Genomic DNA, 22,521 nt, shown 5'->3' with positions numbered 1-22,521 from the left:
CAGTCTAAGTGACCCCACCCTTAGTCCGCACTTGTCAGATTCATGGCATATCTCAATTCTCTACCACCCTTTATTCCAGAAGCCTAAGCCCTGTATTTTTCCTAGGTAAGAGTCCCTACCCAGTCTTTCTAGCAGGTGTACTGGACAACAGGCCAGCGACCGTGAAACCTCCAGGTTCTGTTTTGCTTTAATGAGCCCACGAGATGATAAAAAAGACCAAGTTTTGTAGCTCAGTAGAAAATAGCGTATTCTTTGACTTACAATGCTTCTCCTTTTCCTTCCTTACCTTTTCTCCTCTCCTTTTCTCTCCTGTTCTAACTCTTGCTCTCTTCTCATTCTCTTTCACTGATATACACACACAAACTACACGCACTTGGAAACACACACACACACACACAGATCTGGGGCTTCTGCAAAACACAAAGAGGGAATGTTTTGCAAGGTTAAAAGGAAACCATCGAGAAAGGCTAACTTCAGCTCCAGTTTCTCCTGAATAGCATTTCTTGTTATTTCAAGGCTGATTGACTTATAACTGCATCCACAGCCACCTCACATCAGTTCCTTTTATCAGCCCAAGTGAGACTTCCTGTGGACTGGCCCAGCTTCCTGATGTATTTCCTTTTTCCTCTGGCAGAACAAAGAAAACCATAGCTCCAAGGATACTTGGGACCAAACATAATTTCACACTGAAGAACCTATTCTTTTAAAATTTTCATTCTCAATGCGTCGGGCCGAGGACCTGTCTTTGCAAGTTTTTCGCAGCATTCTGTACGGCAGTGTGATGGACCTCACGTGCAATTATCAGGGGTCCATGAGCCACTTGAAGTCCTCCTAGTTGTAGTTGGATTCCATTCCAGGAGGGAAACTGAACCCGTTCTCCTCACTAACACTACACGAGCACCCCCCAACCCCGTACTCGTGTACACAGCTTCAAGAGTCACATGGAACACCTCTGTGTTTAAGGTTTACTCTTTTGTTAACCTAATTCGGCATAACAGCAAAGAAACCCTCTTATTAGCGATTTCATTCTAGCTATGTTTGAAACTCTAACTCTAGAAACATGTATCTAAGCAAAGAAGCTTTGAAGTATCTCCAAAGGGTCATTGACGTCAGTGGAAGAAGAAATTCCAGAAATTGGGATGAAGCTGTTGCTTTCCTCACTTGCCCGGAGTATGTCATGTCACTCCTTACCACTCGGCCTTGCCACCTGCTGTGCACATTATTTCTGAAAGACCCTGAGGCACAATCCAGAGTAATAGGGAACTACCAAGGGAGCTAGCTGTTTCCTCTGTCGTATGGCCTAGTGCAAATATCACAAGTTGTCAACTTACACTATACTCCCCGAAACTCTTAGAACCTAAGAGGCCATTGCACAGGAAAGATAACTGAGGCTTCAAGACATGATGTGTCTAAAGGTGAGAACCAGGCAAAAAAGACTCGAAGCAGGACTCGGGTATTCATGCGCCCAAACAACACCTTTGCCATAAAGGTGTTTCCGGGAGCAAAGTTATCAAGACCTAATGAATTCATGCTTTCTTTGTTCATCTATCTTATTTCCTTACAACTGTACAATACTCCCAGGGAATTGAAGGTGGCACTTTGCACAGAAACCAGCTAGGCATCTAAGCAATCATGCAGCCACCAAATGTTACTAAAGTCATTTTTTTGTCTACAAAGATCACAGATTTGGGTCTGTTTTTAATTTTTTTAATGTTTATGAGAGAGAGAGAGAGAGAGAGACAGAGAATGGTGGGGGAGGGCAGAGAGACAGGGAAACACAGAATCCGAAGCAGGCTCCAAGCTCTGAGCTGTCAGCACAGAGCCGGATGCGGGGCTCAAACCCACGGACCATGAGATCATGACCTGAGCCAAAGTCGGATGCTTAACCAACTGAGCCACCCAGGCGCCTCAAAGATCACTGATTTGAAATGGAAAACAAACTGAAACTGAAATGTGGCTCCCCAGGCAAGCAACTTATTTCTAAGATGACAGGGCTAATTCATCATTGTTAATTCATACTGATTTCTCCCAACCCAATCCTCAATGCATCATCTCTAGATGAAAATAGATTGAAAGGGTATTTCAAAGAGGAAAATAACTCAGAAACTATATGGCGTGAGGAGAATGTGTGAGAGTGGGGTCAGGGATTACTGGGGTACTAAGCGCCACATACCCTGCTTTGGCAACTCCAGATGGAAAGGCAGGGACTGCACGTGTACATGTATGAGCCTCAGACCTTTCTGTTCCTGGCACGTACTCTGCCCCTAGCCCTGTACCAGGTTTGTGACCAATCAGGAATCCTAGAACATAGATCCATGAGTTAACTCCTGCAGCTCTTCCAGCCCTGATAATCCTGTCTGTAGAGATTCTTCTAGGGGCCTTGGAATTCTCCTCAATAAGAGTATATTGGGCCAAAGGGCACAAGTAATCCCGTTCGAATAGGGTCTTTGGTGCAGCATAGGACTTCTCTAGGGGCAAGAACTTGAGGGGCGCCTGTACTTTCTGCACTGTTCTAGAAAGGGGAGGGAGTAAGAGCAGACTACTTTTTTGGAAATGTCATTTCAGGAAACTGGCATGTGGAGAATTTTCCCAGGGTGACTTAGTGAAGGTACGCAGGCCTGTGGATTTGCTGCTCTGGACGCAAGGGCCTCTAAGCCCTTCTTTCTGGAGATTGGCGGATCTCTGTATACTTACTGGGTCTGTAGTGTGGTAAAGGAGTACCAGGGTCATCCTCACATCCTTCCCCAAATTTGGCCCCAGAAAAGCTTATAGACAAGCCATGACCAGGTAGTGGGGCTGGGTTGGAGTTTATCATAATTAACCATTTCTTCCCATCACTTTCTCTGCCCAGAGCACCTTTCCCCCGCCCCCGCCCCCCCCCCTGTTGATTTTTAAAACCCTGTGTGTATTTCATGGGAAATTTCACACGCCTGTTTCTGATTCACTTCCAATTAAAGGCTCAAAATGCTGGTTTTGTAAGAGTTCTTTGATGATTCAGTTTCATGCTGGTTCATCTTTTTTTCCCTCCTAAAAGCCCACAGAATTTTAATAAATGTTCCTCAGACATTTGCATGCTTAATTGTTAAAAATAATTGGAAACAGGAGAGAACGTTTAAGTATTGTGCAGAAAACGTGCACATTTACTAGGGTAAAGAGAGAGACAGATGCCTCGGTGCAGGTGAACTCCTATGGAAAAATAAGGACTATCAATGAAGCTGGGCAACTAGGTATGCCCACTACTGCAAGGGAGGGGTGGCTCTGACCTCGGGTCTTCTAGAAGGCTCAAGGGAGTGTCACATGAAACATAGGAGTCCTTAATGTAGCCGGTCGACGCCACCAACACGCTGTCGGTTGAATGTTCAGTTTCATGGGAGGAGGAACAGGTGGATTGGCATTTTCCAGATGCTAATGTTGCTTTCAACTCCCTTGGGATCAGAGGGAGTTAGTGGTTTGCAATTAGAGCAAACCTCATCCTCCACCCTGCCTCATAGACATTAAAAAGGTTTAATGATGAGCCTATCCAGGTACACCTCTGCACATTAGCAGAAGACTCTTCCAAAGCAGATCTGTGCTCCCCGAGAAGAGGCCCCTTATCCTATCTACGTATCAGTCCCTCTAAAATGCTAAGGGGTTGGGTAATTTCAGTTCTGCTCCTGGTTTGGCCTTAGGCTGACTGGACGACATTGGGCCAGTTACTCTCCCTTTCTAAACCTCAGCTTCTCCATCCACCCAAAAGGATTAAAACTACTAGCAGGAACCCTCTTCTCCCACGGATTTGGCAAGAAATGTGGAGTGATGAGTTGCTTTGAATTTTTTGGAGCAAGGCTTTAATGAATTGCTACAGTTTGACTATTGAGTGGCTCATTACATGGTTCTTCTTACTGTCAATTGTAAATCATGCAACATTTTTGTTGTTGAGCCTTGTTTGAACTTTTTACTAAGGAATCACCCTTCTGTCATTATTCTTTGGAGCTGGTTAGCAATATTCAGTCGGCCTGAGTTATGAAATGTCACTTTGTGCTCACACAATGTAATGTGGGAATGCTGTGTGCTGTGTGGTCCTTCTTGCCTAAGAAGGGGAACCCAAAAATCTTGTGAAGGCTGGCAGTGAGATGCTGGAGGGGTTTGAAAATCATTATGAGAGTGGCAGATGGTTTCATGGGAGCCATGTAAGTAAGTAGGCCATTTTGAAGTATCAAAATCTCGATTTAAACCAACTTATTAGTTGTGTTATCTTGGGCCACATAGTAACTTCTCTAATCTTCTCCTTTCCTATCTGTAAAATAGGAAGAGTAATGATGATAATAATAATAAGGTATATGAAGTTTTCCAGCTGCTTTACTGACCGATTGTAAGACTCAAAGAAGTACAGAAGGAAAAGCACTTTGTACCTGTAAAGTGCTAGGTAAATGCTAATTATTACTACTTTAGTTTTTCTTCCCATCCGAGTCAGTGTTTGTACATAACAGATAATAAAAATGTTTCTTCAATTGAAGCCAGGGGTTTGGTTGCTTTTTCTGGTTTTAATGATTCCAAAGACTTACTTGCATTTGGTTAATTTTGTCAATCGGCTACTTATTCATATCTCATTGCCCATAAAGACACTCGCCCCTATGAATGCATCAGTATAGACCAAACATCACATACTCCTCCTTTCCCTCCCTCGTATCCGGCCATTGTTATACTCGTGAAACTCCCATCCCCAATCAATGGAGGTTTTACGTAAAAACTGAATTCAGGATATGAGTGCAGCCTCAGGAATTCCAGGCTTGTGCTGCTGATAAAGAGAGTGTGTCAAACTGAAAATACCAGAGAAATAAAATTCTCCTGTCCAACCAATGCTCAGGTTTGTTTTTTGTTTAGGTTTGTCTCTGCTTTTGAAGAGTCCTCCTGGAATATGACACACAAAGCTTTTACAACCTTCCCTTGGGAACAGTTTTAAAATCCCCCCCACCCCAGCTGGCCAGACGCCCCACTGGCTCTCCTGACTGATTCACCTGTGCCACCACCTCTGTTCTTGTCTCAGTGTCCCTGCGGTCATGAGTGAAGGCAATACAGGGCCAGATCTGAACTTGGTTCATTCAGAGCGGAGCTAATATTTCAGTCCTTCTCTAAGCTCTGCTTTACCATTCCATTCCAGAAAGCAGCGTTTTCCAGTCTAGGAGGAACTGGAGATCTGAACTCCCCTGAGCAATGGCTGTGGATTTGTTTGGGTTGTGTTGGTCTGTCTGAAGCATCATAGGTTTAACTGATTTAAATGGGAGTGAAAGAACAGCAGAATGAAAGAAGTAATTTGTCTCAAAGACGGTCCTCTGTCAGTGTCAAAGTCGGGAATAATCATGGCCTTTTTCCCACGTGAGACTAGACAAAGCAAGCTTAGTCTTTCTTCTCATCATGCGTCATCACTGCTGCAGGAGAGGTTGTATCTCTGTCTTCCAGGCTATGCCATGCAACCAAATACTATTATGTGAGCAGAAGTGAGAGGGAGAACATTTGCCAATATTTTACCCACACTGAAGCCGCTAAATACTGACATAAAGAAAGGAACATGAAATTGACAGTTCATTTTAAAGTGCTCATCCAGACATTTAGGATTGAGGATTCAGCGCTTCTCCTTAAATCTTTTTTCCAAACATGTTGAATAATGTACTAGAGTTGTATTCCTAGCCAACAGAATGGGGATTTCACAGTCCATGGGGCTGGACATTGAGTTGTTCAGAGAGTGATCTAGAGTTCTTCCGAAACTGCAGTTTAGCTAAAATCAGTCCTATTTCTTTGCCCCGGAAGACAAGTGACCACCAAGATCTTGATGCTCTGTTGAAGGATGAGTCTGTTTTTTAGACAAAAACCACACAGTGAAGGTAAAGAGATGGTACAGCATCCCGAATATGTATTTCAAGTTATGAAGAGCATCTCACACGATGGAAATCAATGCCACCTTGCAGGAAACTCACTTCATTTAACAGTGGGTCTATCTCTGTGAGGTTGGATCATATGAAGGTTCTGGGCAAACTCATCCTCCTGCCATCTTAACTACGTCCTATGTCTTGCCTAAACATTTACACATTTGGAACGAGCTAAAATCTCATCTTTTCCAAGTAACTCTGAATGTCTGGTTTTCGATTTGATTTGGGTAGAAGAGAGCAACTTTTTCTTGGGCTGTGGAAGGTTCAGATATCTCTCTTTTGAGAGTATTGATGCGTAGGAAGCTTTATGACAGATATGGCTCTTGCACAATTTTTAGGGTGAGGGATTTGGGAAACGTCATTAGTAGTTCTCAACTTCCTTAGCCTTATCTCAAAGGCAAAGGAGAGTGGCAGATGTAGAGACATGTCTTAGAATCATCCAGTAGGGTTTCCTGTAAAGGTGGGAATGCTGTGTTCTGCACTGCCCAATATGGTAGCCACTAGCCTCGCAAATTCAAGTGGCCATTGAGCACTCGCAACGTGGCTGGCGAAAGAGGGACTAAATTTTTCATTTCATGTCACTTGACTTTCGTTCATCTAAATTTAGATAGCCATATATGGCTAGTGACTCCCTATCAGATAGTACAAGTCTATATCATTCACATCAAAAGCATCTTAAAATCTGAATTCAGTCAGAGGATATATTTACCTGGATTGTTTTTTATTGAGTCAGCTGTGTGTTGTCCAAATGGAGACTAACACTTCCACTTCCTCTTAGGACTGACATTAAACCAAACGAAAAGTAAATGTCCAGTGTTATCCAGGTACTACCAGGGTTGGCCTGGAGCTGGAAGTAAGTTTACTCTGTAGTTTCCCGGTTTTTTCACCAATTCTGTGCTGACCTGTAAGAATATAATGCTTTCTTTTCCTTTCAATAAAGTGGAAGCACTTGGAATTGATCATGGGGATATTCACAAATTGTGAGTAAATGTATATTGGACTGGCCAAAAAAGGTATGGGCTTTTTCTATATATCTTTTCATTGAAAAATGACCTCAGAAAAAAAAAAGAATCCTGTACTACATGGTGATTTGAGTTTATAAAATACCAGCATTGTGCTAAATTAATTTTAAGGTCGTTTTCAGTTCTAATGCTTTGTGCTGCTGTGAATATATGATTTTCTATTATGTAGGACTCCATCTTATTAATAGATGGTTGGCTTTTCTAGTTCCCAGATCCCTATAATTTGTTGTAGGAAGATTTCTCCTTAAGTATAAATATTAACAAGCCAACTTATTTTAAAAAAGAACTAGCTAGAGTGGCTTCTTTGAACCCCAATTTCCCTCCAATGAGTTTTCCCTTGGTTTGTACTGTTCTGTGGTACTATCGGTTACCAAGATCCAAAAGCCTGACATCTCTGAGACAGGAGGCAAGTTCTCTCTTTCCTTTGTGGCCCTCACCCATGGATAATAGGAACATAGAACATGCTATACCTGATGTGGCTTCAGAAATTAGCAAGAGGAATAAACACCCTAGTCTTTCTCCAGGAGACACACAATGAGTGGACCTGTGGTGGCTTTTACTTAGAAAGTCTTCAGGTTGGGGCACCTGTGTGGCTCAGTGGGTTCAGCGTCTGACTCTTGATTTTAGCTCAGGTGGTGATCTCATGGCTCAACTCTCACTTGCGAGTTGGAGCCCTACATTAGGCTCTGTGCTGAGAGTGTGGCGGCTGCTTGGGATTCTCTCTCTCCCTCTCTTTCTGCTCTTCCTTCGCTCACGCTTTCTCTCTCAAAGATAAATAAATAAACTTAAAAAAAAAAAAAAAGAAAGTGTTCAGTTTGACATCACTGTGAAGGTCAGTCCTATGCCCATCACTGAATCTGTGGCATGCATTTTTGAGTCGAATTGCTTAAAACCAGGATGGATCGATGCCGCAGAGAAAACAAGGCAAAGTTTCCTGAAGCCTAGTGCTATGGGATGGTTTTAGGAGTGATGAACCAGTGTGGTCTGCTTCTACACTTGCCTGCCCTCCAGAAAGGATGAATTAAAATACAGATCAATCCACAGGCCCCAGTGAATGACCAGTTAGAGTCTCTCATAGTCTCATCCCGATTACATATAGGCTCCATAACTAGCTCCATATTTCTGTGCCTCGTGCATTTTCAGAAAAACGTCCCTTTGGGTTGACAACTTCCACGTTTGTTCTTTTTAGATTTTGTTTGGAATGAAGTGAGGAAGTGTGTATAGAATACAATTGTGTGGCCGTCGCAATTTGTAGTTACTCCTGTCATACTGCATTAAGCATGGGTTTTTAATGTTTGCATAAACTCCTTGAGGGCAGACTTTCTGCCAGTTTTTCCTGGAGACCTCAGCACCTGGCACAGGTGCTGGTTCATGTACTTAGCGAGCGCCTTCTCTATGTTAGGCGCTGCGATATGGTAGTAAATAAAGACAGGCGAGGCTCCTGCCCCGTCACATTATAGTGATGGAGGGAAAACAAATACTGAGCCATTTGCTTTCAGAGCAAAGAGCTCTGTGAAAACGGAAGTGCAGGGTGCTTCAGGGGAGCATAACCTGGGGACCTGGCCTAGTCTCAGAGGTCAAAGGTTTCCCTAAGGAAGTGACATTGAGGGTGACCCTTGAATGATAAGGAGGAGTAAGCCTAAAAGAGAAGTAAGCCCTCAATCAGTCTTGGCCGAATTAGCGGGTGAATGAAATGGCTGCTTTCCTCCCCAGCCTCGCCGTGGCATGGCTAAGTTCAGCATCACAAGCTCCGTCACTCTATCCAAGGTCCCTCAAGGGCACAGGCCTTATCTGTGCGTCCATGAGCCGTTTTCTTAGCTTCTCTCTTCTGCAGTCAAGGCAAGTAGAGTGTAATAAAGAAAATGGTAAGAGGACAATGACCTTTGGAGACATTACCATACCAGTGTTTAACTGAGTGCATAGAATATACAGGTAGTGGTTGATATGCTTATAATATACCATGCATCCAGAAATTTCAAGGGTAAGAGGATTCTGGGAGTTTGACTTCCACCTTGGAGAATTCCAGTTGGCGGAATCAACTTGGTCTCAGCTTGGCGTGACTCCTCACCGGCAAAGCGAGGCCGCTCTTTGGCAGACAGAGCCCTGGAAGCCATGCTCACTGGCTTTGCTATGAAGGGCTGTGGGTCCTTAAGCAAGGGCCAGGTCTCCCCAGGCCTTCGTTTTCTCACTGCCGAAGGGGGAGATCCTGCCAGTGATAAATTTACCTCAAAGCCATGTTGTAATAAAGACGGCCTTGAAAGCATTTTGCAAGATTAAATAAAACAACAGCAACAAGTAAACACCTCCTTGAGGAGGTGGGCTTTCCTTACCTGGTGTTTCCTTTTCGGAGAAAGCTCTGTGATCAAAGACTTTAGAGAGGCTCAGAGCTGGGATTGGCTTTCAAGATCTTTTCTGGAATTACTGGGCCCTTTACTTTAAAACAACTTTGCAGGAGGCATCTGTAATGATGATGATGATAATAATAATAACATTTATTGAGTAGTTACTGATGAGCCAGGCACTGTCCTGAGCAATTTAAATGCATTTTAGCACTTCATTCCCACTGCAGCCCATGGAATACATCTATTATTAGACACACTTTACCCATGAGAAGGGGTGGAGGCATAGAAAACTCAAGCGACTTGCCAAAAGCTATGCAGCTAGAAGGGTCTGTCTGATCCCAAAGACTTTACTCACTACATATGTGAAATATTTTCAGCTTTTCAGAATAAGAGTTCGGGGTTGCTAAGTGACTAAGCATATACAATTAATTATGCCTTCCCTGGAATACAAGAGTGTTAACATTAGCAGAAGTTTATTTTTGCAATTCCTTTGGCCTTCTGGTGTTTCCACATGCCTCCACCCCTTTTCCTAACTGTATTGCTCTCCTGTTGTTTAAAGGGGGGGTGGGGGCCGGGGGGTGGGAATCTAGTTTCAAACTTGTCCAAATAGAAAATGAATTGCATTTCAACTGGCCAGCGCCGCGGCAAAGGACTGAAGCACAGATGCCAGGCACGTTTGGGGAAAACCTTATGGCAGTGCAGGGGCAGTGCAGGATCTAGGCTATGTTTTATTACTGAGATCTTAAACAATTTTTAAGCGCCCTCTTATTACCTCCCCTCGCCCCCATCCCACCTCATCTACTGGGATGCTAAAGAGAGAAAACGACGTCTCTACCTTCTTGGGATGGAAACAATAGACTTTGCCTGTGCTACTTTTATTTCCCCACTGGGGAATCTGGGAGCTGACCTGATTGAATTCCGCTGGTAGAGGTCATGCTTTGAATTCAAGGCAGAGGAAAAAGCGAAGAAAACATTTTGCAATGATACCCCCCAGGTCCTGAGCACACTGGGGCCTCTCCTCGCTGCATTGTGGTCTGCTGATAAGGATAACGTGGATGACAAGCGGAACATTTCCAGGACAAAGGAAATTCCCTGTTTCATTGTTTAAAGGAAGCCACCGTCCAGCTCAGGAGAACCTGGTTTCAGGCACAGCAGATTTCCCTGCTGGCGGGCAGCAGAGGCAGGCCAGTGAGGCTGGCAATACAGGCTGCCTGTGAGCGCCGTCTGTCCCTAATTTCATCTGGGGCGCACTGGCGTGGTGGGAAGTCAAGAAGGGGTCATTGCAGTTTATGGCATTTCGCAGGGGTTAGAGATGTCGGCATCACGGGCTGGGAGAGTTAAAAGCCTGATTCGTACAATGTGGCCCATTGAAGCATCACAGAAAAAGCACCAGGAGATTTAGAGAAGCTGATCTGGTTTTGAGTTTAAATTCTGGACCTCTTTTTCTCCCCACCCCCTCCGAGCCAAAATGTCAGAAAAGGGCCTGGTTTCCCTTTATGGAGTGCAAAATAAACAGATCTTCAGCAGCAGGAGAGGGGCCCAGCTCCCCAGCCCATAATGCCAGAGCTGAGGGGGGGGGGGCGGGGGGGCGTGGGGAAAAGTCTTCTGTCTGGTTAGTATTTGGCATTGACTTTCATTTTCTCCAACCTCTGTTTTCTAGAAGCCTGCCTGTACGGGAAGTACAGGAATAAAAGAGAAGCTGATCTTGGGGGTTTTCTTGCCAGACTTCAAAGGAGGTGGTGGATTTGGGATTTTTGATAGTTTGGGGAGACATTTGCAAAATTAAAACTGCTTTGGGGAATTGAACCCAGAGACCGGGATCTTAGCTGTTGGCCGGTCCGAGGGCACTGCTCTTCTCCCCACTGGAACCTGAGCTCACAGGGCTTGCTGCGGGCCCCTCCCAGCCCCGGGAGTGCACCGAGCCCTGGGCATCGTGGGGTCAGCTGTGGTTAGCCTGGCCACAGGGCCCTGCATTCCTTCTGGGCTTTGCTTGGTTTGGGTGGGTGTGACCACGAGTTTACTCTGGAGAACACTGAGACAAAGAGTCTAAATTGGGCAGGATCTCGAATCTAATGACTTGTTTACAGATCCTGTACTTTTTCCAGGGCCGGGAGGAGGAAGAGGAAAGGGCACGCTGGTCACTGTGGGCATGGCACATTGTTGTTTTTCATCCTAAGGAGGTAGAATAGTTTCAGCCAGCAGCGGGGCATCTGCCCGGCAGCCAGTGGGCAAAGTGGCACTCTGTGTAATTTTCCAAGGTGGGGAGGAAGCAGCAGCGGCCTGGGCCTCTGCCCACCGGCTTGGCTTCCGGGGAACGTACCCGCTCCAGGGAGAATGCCCGACACTGCCACATGAAAGGCCCTGTTTCCTCCCGCTGTAACTTCAAGCGGTGGGGGAGATTACCCTCTTCACCCCTGCTCCAAGCACACCCGGAACCAGGGTGCCCAGCGAAGCCCGTGCACCTGTGATGGGGCAGAGGAGACAGCACAGGGCCTGTGTCAGTAGAGAGGAAATGCCCAGGAAATTCACTCTCTAAGAGAAAAGCAGGCTCATGAAGGTCTTGCTGTCAGGCAGTGTGTGTGCGATGATTGCTAAGTGTAAGAAACTCCTCTGAAAGCCTATATGCTGCCAATCTGAAGCCTTCTTCCAGCTTCTGGCAGTTCTTCTGGGGCCCAGAGGTGCTGCTTCCAAGACATGCAGGCTTGGGGTTTATCCCAAAAGGACGGTGTTGGACTGCAGGGAAGGGAGGGAAGAGCCTGCATCCACGTGTGTTCCCTTTAGTTCCCCCACCAACCTGTGAGGTATATATATCGCAACTCCCATCTTGTGATGAGGGAACTGAGGCCCAGAGATGTTAGGTCATTTACTCAAGGCCACACGGCTGCTGAATGCGTCGTGCTGCATCTGCTTTGCACCCCGTTTGTGCAGGTTTACGAGGCAAGGCAGTGACCCCTGTGTGCCTGAGCTGGGGAGGAGGTGGCCCTAAGATGCAGTCCGTCACCTCTCCTGGATTGTTTCAGTCAGATGTGGCTGAGTTAAAGTCGTGCTTCAAGGGAATGTGGGCCAGTCCATGAGTAGAGGAGTCTGCATCACAAAGCACCGGGGATTCTTGTTATCCCAAAGCCCTCAGATGTTCCCACAGGGGTATCTAAGGTGGTGCCAGGGATGGTGGGAACGGGTTGTTCCTGGGAGCCTCTGAACAGGGAAGCCTCATCCATAATGGCATCCCCAGAAAACATTCACTCTAAGACATCTAGGGGTGCCTGGGTGGCTCAATCGTTAAGCGTCTGACTCTTGATTTTGACTCAAGTCATGATCTCATGGCTTGTGGCTTTGCGCCCTGCATCGGGTTCCGGGTGAACGGCGTGCAGCCGGTTTGGGATCCTCTCTCTCTCTCCCTCCCTCTGTTTCTGTCCCCCCCCTGCTTGTGCTCTCTCTCTCTCTCTCTCTCTCTCAAAATAAATAAACAAAAACTGTAAAAAATTTTTAAAAACACACACACACAAACTCTAGGACATCTATTAACTCATTTGAGTGCTGAAAGGCAGGCAGGACAGCCATCTTAACAGGAAAAAGGGGACCCAGATGTCGTAGACTGGAGTTCTCATCCCAGCTCCTGCTGTAGACCAGATGTGTGATGCTGAGCAAATCACTTCACTTCTCCTAGTCACAGATTTCGCATCCACGACACGCGGGACTCGCTCCCCACGAGATTCGGGGTACAGAGGCGATTCTCCCCAACCTTCTGAGGTTCCCCCAACGCTGGTGATGCAAAGCACATTTCTGAACACCACCACCTGCCCTTCTTCTTCCAGCCTCGCTGGAATCTGACCAATGGGGAGGCCAGGTCTGCAGGGAAGGAGTAGGTGGCCAGATTCCTTTCCACTTGTTTCCTGCACCTGCAAGAGAAGAACAGAGGCCATTATTTGGATGACTTATTGTTTCGAGCTTTTGTGTGTTTTGCTTTATTATTTTTTTTTTGTAACTTTACAAAAAGCAACATACATGCTTTTCAGACTTCAATTGTTCCTCGCTCCTGACTATCCCAGCTCACCACCTTGCAACCGGCCAATCACCGGATATGTCTTCGTGAACTGCAGCAGATTTTATTACTTATCGATGCCCCGTGCGGGAGGTGGAGGGTCGGTGAAATGGCAGAAGCTCAGAGCAGCTGAGGGTGGTTGGACTCAGTGGAAAATCCAGAAGTGCAGATGTGGATCCAAATTGGGCTGAAAATCTCATGAGATCAGGCTTTCTCGGACTTCCTGCTTTTAGCCTAAGCAGTGTGTTCAACATAAACGAACTTTCGGTATTTTGAAACTTCCGTTTCTGATCTCAGAACCTGGAAGTCGAGAGCTGTTGTGAACATTTCCACAAATTTTGTCACGGTTGTTCTGGAGGCCGGGTCGAACCCAGTAATTATGGGGCGTTAGGACGTACCACAACCACAGCAGCCTGCCGGGACGGCGACACTAGAGGGAAAGCGGGACTCTGGTTAAGAGCTCTGGAGACATGCAGGACTGGGTTCAGATTCTTAGCTCTGCCACTTCTGGCCCTGTGACTTAACCTCTTAGGCTCTCAGTTTCCTCATCAGTTAGATGAAGAAAATGTACCATTTCATAATGCCGTGAGGACAAACTGGGGTGTGTGCGCGCGCATTCGATCTGTCCCCTCTTTTCTCATATGTGTGTGTCTGATACGTGCATATATGTACGCCTGCGTGTATACGTGCATCTCTGTGTACATAGATACAAAGCATATGCGTCTGTATATATTACTTACTTACAGCTTGAGCACGTTCTCCTGGGGACCCAAGGGAGCCAGTATCTGACAGGTGTGGCATTTGGGAGTTGCTGACATCTTGCTAATTAACTCTCCAGTGGGGCTTTGCACCAAGGCAGCGAGGGCTCTGGGTGCACAAAGCATGAGTTCCCTGGACCTGGAGAGGTCTCAGTTGCTCTCCAGCCACAAGTGAGACTCACATTGGCCTTGGGAAGCGGAGGTGCGTTCATCACATCTGCTTGTGCCGCCCTGGCTTTTCTTGCTCTCCTCAAACAAGCCGAAAGTCATGCCCGGCTGACAGGTGCCACAGGGCAGCAAGGGGCTGTTGGAGCCCTGCGCGGTCATCGGTCAGAAGGAAGAGAGCTGCGTAGGGATGAGAAAGGAGGGGAGACAGAGAGTCAGGGACAGGATGGTAAGGTCCATCACAATCCACCCAGCGCTGAGAAAAATGGCTCCCTCAGCACACCTCCCTCAGACACTACACAGGCTGCTCCTTCTTTTCCTTTTCTGTGTTGTAGCTTAAGTTTTTCTTTTGCTCATCAAATGCATCGTGTCTGTTTTTTAATGTTTTAAATGTTTATTTATTTTTGAGAGACAGAGCATGAGGGGGGGAGGGGTAGAGAGAGGGAGACACAGAATCCAAAACAGGCTCCAGGCTCCAGGCACAGAGCCCGACACGGGGCTCGAACTCACAAGAACTGTGAGATCATGACCTGAGCCGAAGTCGGACGTTTCACCGACGGAGGTACCTAGGCGCCCCAAACGCATTATGTCTTTTTGAAGAATTTTTTTTTTAAATAGTGATTTCCAAAGTAATACATCAGCTTTGGAAAAACTTTGGAAACTGTGGAAACATCATGAAAGAAAACTACAAAAGCACCCGGAGTCCCACTGTGCAGAAAATAACCGGTTAACGTGTCGGTGTGTTTCCTTATAGTCTCTTTAGTGCAAATATCTAGACATATATGCCTTCTTTTTATATAACCAGAATCATATTGTTACCAGGTGGCTCAGTTCTTGCCCCAGATGCACCAAAGAATTGGAGACCCAAGATCAGAATGGGGAGAAAGAGTTTATTGAGTAGATAAGTATAGTAGGCTTTTAAAAGGGAAAGCGGGCCATTGCGGGAGCCAGAATGGCCATGGCCCTGAGAAGCTCTCACTGCATCCTTGTAAACCTGTTTTCTGCATATGTACACTATTGTTTTGCAATCTCCTTTTAGTCTCTTCTTACTAAATTGTAGATGTTCCCTGTATCATTAAATACTATTCTACAGTATTACTTTAAAAAAAATTTTTTTTTAATGTTCATTTATTTTTGAGAGAGGGAGAGAGAGAGAGAGACAGAGACAGAGCATGAGCTGGAGAGGGGTAGAGAGAGAGGGAGACACAGAATCCGAAGCAGGCTCCAGGCTCTGAGCTGCCAGCACAGAGACCCACGAGGGGCTCGAACTCACGAACCTCGAGATCATGACCTGGGTTGAAGCTGGCGCTTAACCGACTGAGCCACCATCACCACTTCTAATGGATGCACAGTAAATCATTAAATGAAGGTTAAGTGCTGGGCTTTCAGTATATGTTGTTTTGCTTCTCCCCAGTTTCTGGACCTGGGATGGCATTGTTTAACAGGGCTAGACTTACTTCTTTTTGATTTCAATAAAGTATTCTTTCTAGCCTTTAGAAAGAAACCCACATGAAATGCTGAAAAAGGGATGTTAAGAAAAGTCACCGAGTCCCCCTTGAGTCATAAAGCCAGAGGCTGGGGAGGCGGGGCCCGCCTCAGCTCACCTCCCTGGCCTCGCCCCACGGAAGCCCCGCGGAGACCGGATTACGGGCAAACCCAGGACCTGATGTGATAGCACAAAGACACCCACAACTCCGAATTTCCTGCTGCCCCGAGGCCTCTTTTTGCATAGGATGTTTGACTTACACATACGTGGAAAGCAACTACTAAGAATAGAATAAGAGCTGCCTCTTTTCTTCTGTTGTCACTGCTCAGCAACTCCAGCCTCTGAGGCGGCCGTCTGCCACTCATCTGCCCCCTCACAGCAAACGGGGTCAGCAGGGCTGGCTGTCAGCAAGAGGCCGGGCCCTTTCGCCTTCTCCTTCTCCGTGTGTGGCAGAGGTTGGGGTGGTAGCCGTCTGAGGGCTCTTTGTCTGGCGAGGGAGCGGGATCTCTGCCGTGGGAGGGAGCCCCCCTGGCCAGCCCTCTGCCCTTCCCCCTCCAGCCAGCCAACTGATTTTCTTCTCCTCCAGCCTCCACTTATCTGAGCTTGCTCAACTCACCTTGAGAAGCTGGAACCTCCCGGCCGCTTTTGTAGAATCAGTCCTTCCCGGTTGAGTGCTGACAAGTTTGCCCACGAGAATTCTCTCTGAGCCCCTCAGGACCATGGCGGCTGACCCCTGCATGATGCCTTGCGAAGCCGGCACGGGCAAGCTTCTTCACGAAGGCCTTGACTCTCATGGTGCCACTTAGTTAATTGTTCGTTCATCCCCCTAGCTATGCACTTAGTGCCTCCTGTTCCAGACACCGTGTTGTGGTAGTGGTGGGATGGAGAATAAAACAGACAAGATTCCCTGCTGCTGTGGAAGATACAAAGAATTATAAGCAAGCCACTGGAATCAAAGAGTCTGTGGTGGGGGTCTCAGGGGAAACACCCCCTGAGTTACAAAAGACCCTCGATACTTTTCCATGCTGTCTGACGTTAGGATCCTGTCCTTAACCTACCCCCAGCCTCTCTTGAGCCTGGCTCAGCTCACAGCTCTTCTAGGTGCTGAGCTGAAGAGAGACCGATTTCTTTGTGCAAGATCCATTATGGGCAGGAGAGCGAGCCTGGCTCAAGCATACAGCTCCACAGACCCTTGTGGTCAGGGAGTTCCTAAATGAACTCAAACCTTTGGGGGCTGGGATCTGTTTACTCTTGGCACACTGGGATTTCCTGTTTCTAAGAAAATGGGCTTAGATGCTCAGCTGCATTAACCAAACAACATGTTGACGCAAATGAATCTGAAACTTGCCAGCTCCAGACTCCCTAGAAGGTCAGCTTTAAGAATGAAGGGATTGAATGACTTTTCAAACCCTGAATTCTAAGCCAGGTGACCCAGGCCAGGGATTTATTGTGGGGGACCTCCTATCCTACCCTTCTAGTCTAAAACCCCCCTGACTAGCCTTGGAGTCAGAGACTTCCTGGTCATCCTGGAGCAGGGAGAGGGTGGGAGGAAGATTTCCCGTGTCCATGGCTAGCCTTGGACTCCATCACCAGTATCCCATCTGCCTGAAATGGTCACCAGGAGCTCGTTTCTTTGAGCCTCCAGGAAGCTCACGTCAAAATGCAAAAGTTACTGGTTGACATGACTTGAGTGATTGCATTTACTACATGAGCTTAGCTGAGCAAGGTCCTGTGAAGGTAGCAAACCGGGCAAGTTTTGACAGGGTGTGGGGGAGGGGAGGGAGAGAAGGCAGAAGAGAATTTATCAAGGGATGCCTTGCAGAGAGGCCCAACCCAGAGAGGGGAAGGCCCCACTGGAGTACAGGAGGAGGATGTTCAGACAAGGGGCAAAACGGGCTGGAGGCACCAACTGGGTGATTGTAGACATCAAAAACCCCCCCTGGCCTACTTGGCTACAGTTGGCCTTCACAGTAAGCATTCACTTTCTCGTCTGTGGCCCTGGGGTATAAGCGAGCTCTGCAGGGATATGGCTGCTCAGGCTCCAGGGGACACAGCTCTCTCTACTGGGAAGAGTTCTGCAATTTTTATCAATACTTGAACTGAGAAACTGAGTGGTATGGCTTCCACCGTAAAGTGCAACTCTGTGGTTCAAAAATGTGCAAATTATTGGGGATTTATTCCATAACAGAAATTATGCTCATTGAGATGTGGCTAATTAATATCGCTGCATCCAGCAGCTAGTCAAAGGAGGTCAAGTTCTCTTGGGGATACCCTGTCTGGAGAGTGATACAGTATGCAGATGTGGTAGGGACATCTACCACAGTCATTCATTTTGTATTCTGATCATGTATTGAGTGATGGGAACCGTGGGGGAGTCTCCAGAGAATGGGGAGAAAAGAATATCCATGACAACTGCATACGAGTCCAGAACAACAGTGGAGTAATTAAAGAGAACTGAGGAGAAAGTGAGGGAATCAGGCAGCATAAGGGAGGTAAGCCAAAAAAAAAAATAAATAAAAAATAAAAAAATCAGAAGGAAAGGAAAATCGTTGGGGGTTTGGACTGGTGTGGGAAGGCTTCATGGATGAGGTACGTTGTGATCCAGGAAGGCTCGTCTTCATGGGTATCTATATCTTTGGGTAATAAAGGGCCTCCTGAATCAGTATCTTTCCAAATGTTGGAGGCCCAGGAGCATGACGAGCAGCAGTGGCTATGCATAATTTTACGAAGCTTGTGCACAAGGATCTAGAAATTGCAGAAATGGAAATAAAAGAGTTGAATTCCTAGCGCCATATATGGCCTGAGCGTCAGGAGGTGGCTACGTGTGGTGGAGAAGAAAAGAAGGAGGACAGGTAGAGGAAGAGTCCACTGGGGATTCCAAGGGATGGATGAATGGAATCCATTCCGTCTTTCATTAATTTAATGATCACACATGTACTGAGCACCTACTACTTCTAGGCAGTGTGCAGCATTGAGAATGCCATGATGCTTGAGACATGGTCCTTGCCTTTGTTAAAGTCAGCGTCCCCTGGGGGAAGCAGGCATATACGGACACTCAGAGGCTAAAGACCAGGAAGTGCTTTTGCAACATGTACAAAGTGTCACAGGAGACCAACTGAAGGAACAACTAACTGCTGGAAAGAGCTAAGAGGGTTGGGGATGGCTCCCCAGGGTGCAGGTAACAGTGGAGCTGATTTCTACAATGACTCGGAATGTACCTGACAGGGTATTCCAGGGAGAGGGAAGCGGCACGAACGGGAACATGAACTTGGGAAAGAGCGTGCCATGTTAGTAAGAGTGCCACAAAAGTTGAGGGAAGCTGGAAACTAGTCAGAATTGACTCGAAGTGACTCTTAAAACACTTTAATGCCAGGCTGTAGAGAATCAGATTTTATGTTGCAGGTGACAGGAAAATCAGTACACATTTTCATAAGACAGTATGGCAACCAATATTCCATTCAATTCTAAAAAGAACATATCCCAAGCCCTCAGGAGACTTCCCTTCTCCCCTCCCCCCATAAATTTGGTGAGGGGCAAGTGGAGAGAGAGGGTGAGGAGAAACATGACCACAAATAATTATGATATGAATTTAGAATAGGTTCGTTGTTGTAGGAGAGGCACAAACCAAAGGTTGTGGAAGCAGAGATTCTCAACAGCCCGGCTTTGTCTCTGCCCATTCAGGTCAAAGCAGGCCTGATTTGGAGGACCAGCCGTTTCTCATCAACTTGGTAATAGGACCATGATTCTCCCTCCAACCCCCAGGAGAAGTGTTTTCATCAGGGTCCACAGAGAGTTATGGGGTTTAAGTCGGGATGCCAGCATATAAAAAACATGCAAAATCCCCCCAGAATAAGCTTGCCAGCTCACCGTCTTGACAGGCCTCCATGCTCTGGCCAGGGGTATGACTCTGGGCTGTGACTCTAGGTTTTCTGTTGGTTTAGATAAAAACTATAATTAGCTGCCACAAATACAGTGAATGTAGGAGGGGCAAGGGGAGACCCGAATGTGAAGTGTTTTCTGGATTCAGTTATTTCTGGCTCCTCGTGTTGCCTCAAGTCTCTGTTCAGCTAAATACAGTTGACGCTTGAACGACACAGGCTTGAACCGTGCGGGCCCACTTATACTCGAATTGTTTACAGCAGGGCGGTATAAACATATTCTTTCTTCCTCATGATTTGCTTAATAATGTTTTCTTTGCTCTGGCTTACTTTATTGTAAGAATACAGTATAGAATGTATATAATGTACAAAACATGGTGCTAATCGTCTGTTCATGTTATTGGCAAGGCTTCCGGCCAAGAGTAGCTGTTGGGGGGCGCCTGGGTGGCTCAGTCTATTGAGCGTCCGACTCCGGCTCAGGTCATGATCTCGCGGTTCATGAGTTGGAGCCCCGCATTGGGCTCTGTGCTGACAGCTCAGAGCCTGGAGCCTGCTTTGGATTCTGTGTCTCCGTCTCTCTCTGCCCCTCCCCTGCTCACACTCTGTCTCTCTCTCTCTCTCAAAAATAAATAAACATGAAAAAAATTAAAAAAAAAAAAAAGAGTAGCCGTTGGTAGTTAAGTTTTGGGGGACCCAAAAACTGGAGGTGGGTTTTCAACCGTACAGGGTTCCACGCCCCCGAGCCCCCACGTTGTTTCAGGGCCAACTATACTTATTTTTCAAATGTAAAGTAACACCCTAGGTGAGCCTGAACTCGATCCTTACAGAATACTCAGGAATTTCATCAGGGTTTCCCCCTATCTCCTCCCACCCACCTCTCCCCTGTCCCCAGCAAGCACAGGTTGTATGTCCACACCTGTGCACGTCTTTGAGCAGTGCCTCGGAAACTGGCCAGGTCCCCTTTCAGATCACGGCCAAAAATGTCAGCCCCTCACATCTCACCTGTGAGCACAGGCCCCGGCCCTTTCTGGGGGAAGGAGCACCCTGCATCAAACCCACCCAAAGGTGTCCCAGAGCCCTTCACTCACAGAAGCCTGGCAGAGAAGTCAAAGCAAGGATGTGGCCACCACACAGACCTTTTGCATGTAATACACGATTTACAGACATCTTTCATCCCCTCCTTTTATTTTCTCTCCTTTTCTTTCTCTCTTGCTCTCTGTTTGACTGAGTTGCCCCAGGGCTGGTGGTTTCAAAACTAGCAGCTGCAAACTTATGAAGGAAAAAAAAAAACCCAAACCACAAAAACCCTTCTTGTGAAAACTGTGTGTGCCAGTCTAAAAGTGGTAGGCCATGCGGGAGGGAGGCCTGTTAACGTGTCAGGAGGACAGAAGCATGGAGTGTGAAACAGCAGCAGGGTCTTTATAGGGGGGAGGAATGATATGCGTTCAGGGCAGGGGGGAGTAGGGAACAAGGCAGGAGAGGAGTTTGGGAAGAGGGAGGAGTCCTAGCTGGCCAGGAAAACCCTCAGAGGAATGGCTCCCTGCATCAGCTGAGCTGTCTGAAACAGTCTGGCTTCCCAAATGCAAATCAGACCAGCTGTTACTTCTGGTATCTTCCCGCAGAAGACTCAAGATCCAGCCTCTACTCTAGGTCCACTCAAGGACTTTTGAAGCACATAGTCATATGTGTGACTGTGTCCCAGCTCCTGTCTCAGCCCCGTTCTCCCCAGCTAACACCCACTCGTACTCACCTATGTATTCACACCCTTCAGACCCCACTGATCAAACAGAGAGATACCTCCCCAAACCCAGCCCCAAACTCCTGCTCTATTGCTAATTTCAACAAATAAGTCCATCTAAGGGAGTGGGGAGTAGAAAGGACATGAGGAGAAATCCTAAGACCCTCTTAGAGAGAGCATCAAGTCCTCGTCTGGCCCAAGACAAAGAAAGTCCTCAGAAGTTTCATTGAGCGTGAGGTCTGGAAAGAAGAATTCCCAGAGTTGACATGAATCTGGCCGGGCCTCTTTCTCCTGACTTCTTGCCGTAGCTCCACACTAATACCATCTTCGGCCAGAGCAAACATGGCACTTGAGTCATTTGGCCAGATCATCGAGAAAATGTCCTTGCACCCTGCTGCGTGGATGGGGAGAGCAGGCCACCCCTAGGCCCACAGACACAGACAAAAGAGGCCCACCCCAAGAGGCCCCTGGGGACAGCACTCACTGCCAGGCACCATGGGATGAGCACAAAAGAGAGGGGCGAGGTACAGCTCGATGAAGAAGACCCAATGGCCTCCAGCTGTAAAAATAAGGCAAAAGGAATGTCCTGTGAATTTGAGTCTAAGCATTGGAGGAGAAGCAAAGTTGGTGAAGTGATCAAAACTGGGTGGGGTTAATAAGAGAAAGCTTCAAGGAGGAAGTAAGTTCTGAGTAGAGGTTGAAGGAGGGGAGGGACAACGGCTGGGGTAGAGGAGGGGGAAGAGGAAGTGTGTCCTGTGGGGGAGGGTGGTTTGTCTTTGGGAAGGGTAATATTGATTGCATGGTGGCCCTGGGAGCTGTGCCATACTTGAGGCCCTACCTAGAAGTGATATCATTTGGATATATTTTCAAGGAGGAGGAATACCACTGTTCACTTCCAGTTGGCATGTTGTGTAACGGAAAGACTTTGGCAGGAGCACGGTTTGGAGTCAGGCAGCTCTGAGTTCAAATCTTAGCTCTGCCACCAGTAAGCTGGGTAACCTCCCAAGCTTCACCTTCCTGAACTATGAGATGGAGGAAATTACTTCATAAGGCCACGCTGGGGGTGAAATGGGATGCGAAAACTTACACAAAGTACCCGGTTTTGTGCCGGGAAACTAGCAGCTCCTCAAGCAGTAGTGACTGTTGGTGTAGAATTGGTAGCTGATGGATTAGAAAAGCTGCCA

General features: G+C 47.0%; 1 protein-coding gene and 1 long non-coding RNA gene across 6 annotated transcripts in view; one reads left to right on the top strand and one right to left on the bottom strand.

Annotated features, from left to right (window-relative positions):
• The window catches only part of FLI1 (Fli-1 proto-oncogene, ETS transcription factor), a 129,985-nt gene that overhangs the window by 20,237 nt on the left and 87,227 nt on the right, over positions 1-22,521 (top strand). The gene's annotated exons all lie outside the window — the stretch shown is intronic.
• LOC109250366 (uncharacterized) lies at positions 12,776-16,906 on the bottom strand. The gene is made up of 3 exons (XR_008421253.1): positions 16,338-16,906; positions 14,253-14,415; positions 12,776-13,169 (listed from the first exon to the last, which is right to left on the bottom strand). It is a non-coding gene; the product is annotated as an uncharacterized LOC109250366 (long non-coding RNA).

This window comes from Panthera pardus, unplaced genomic scaffold (genome assembly GCF_024362965.1).
Source record: "Panthera pardus isolate Hobbes unplaced genomic scaffold, ASM2436296v1 HiC_scaffold_12, whole genome shotgun sequence".
In the NCBI taxonomy this organism is placed as follows: domain Eukaryota; kingdom Metazoa; phylum Chordata; class Mammalia; order Carnivora; family Felidae; genus Panthera; species Panthera pardus.
The sequence above is the reverse complement of the archived record's forward strand: the minus strand, read 5'-3'. Positions and strand labels throughout refer to the sequence as shown.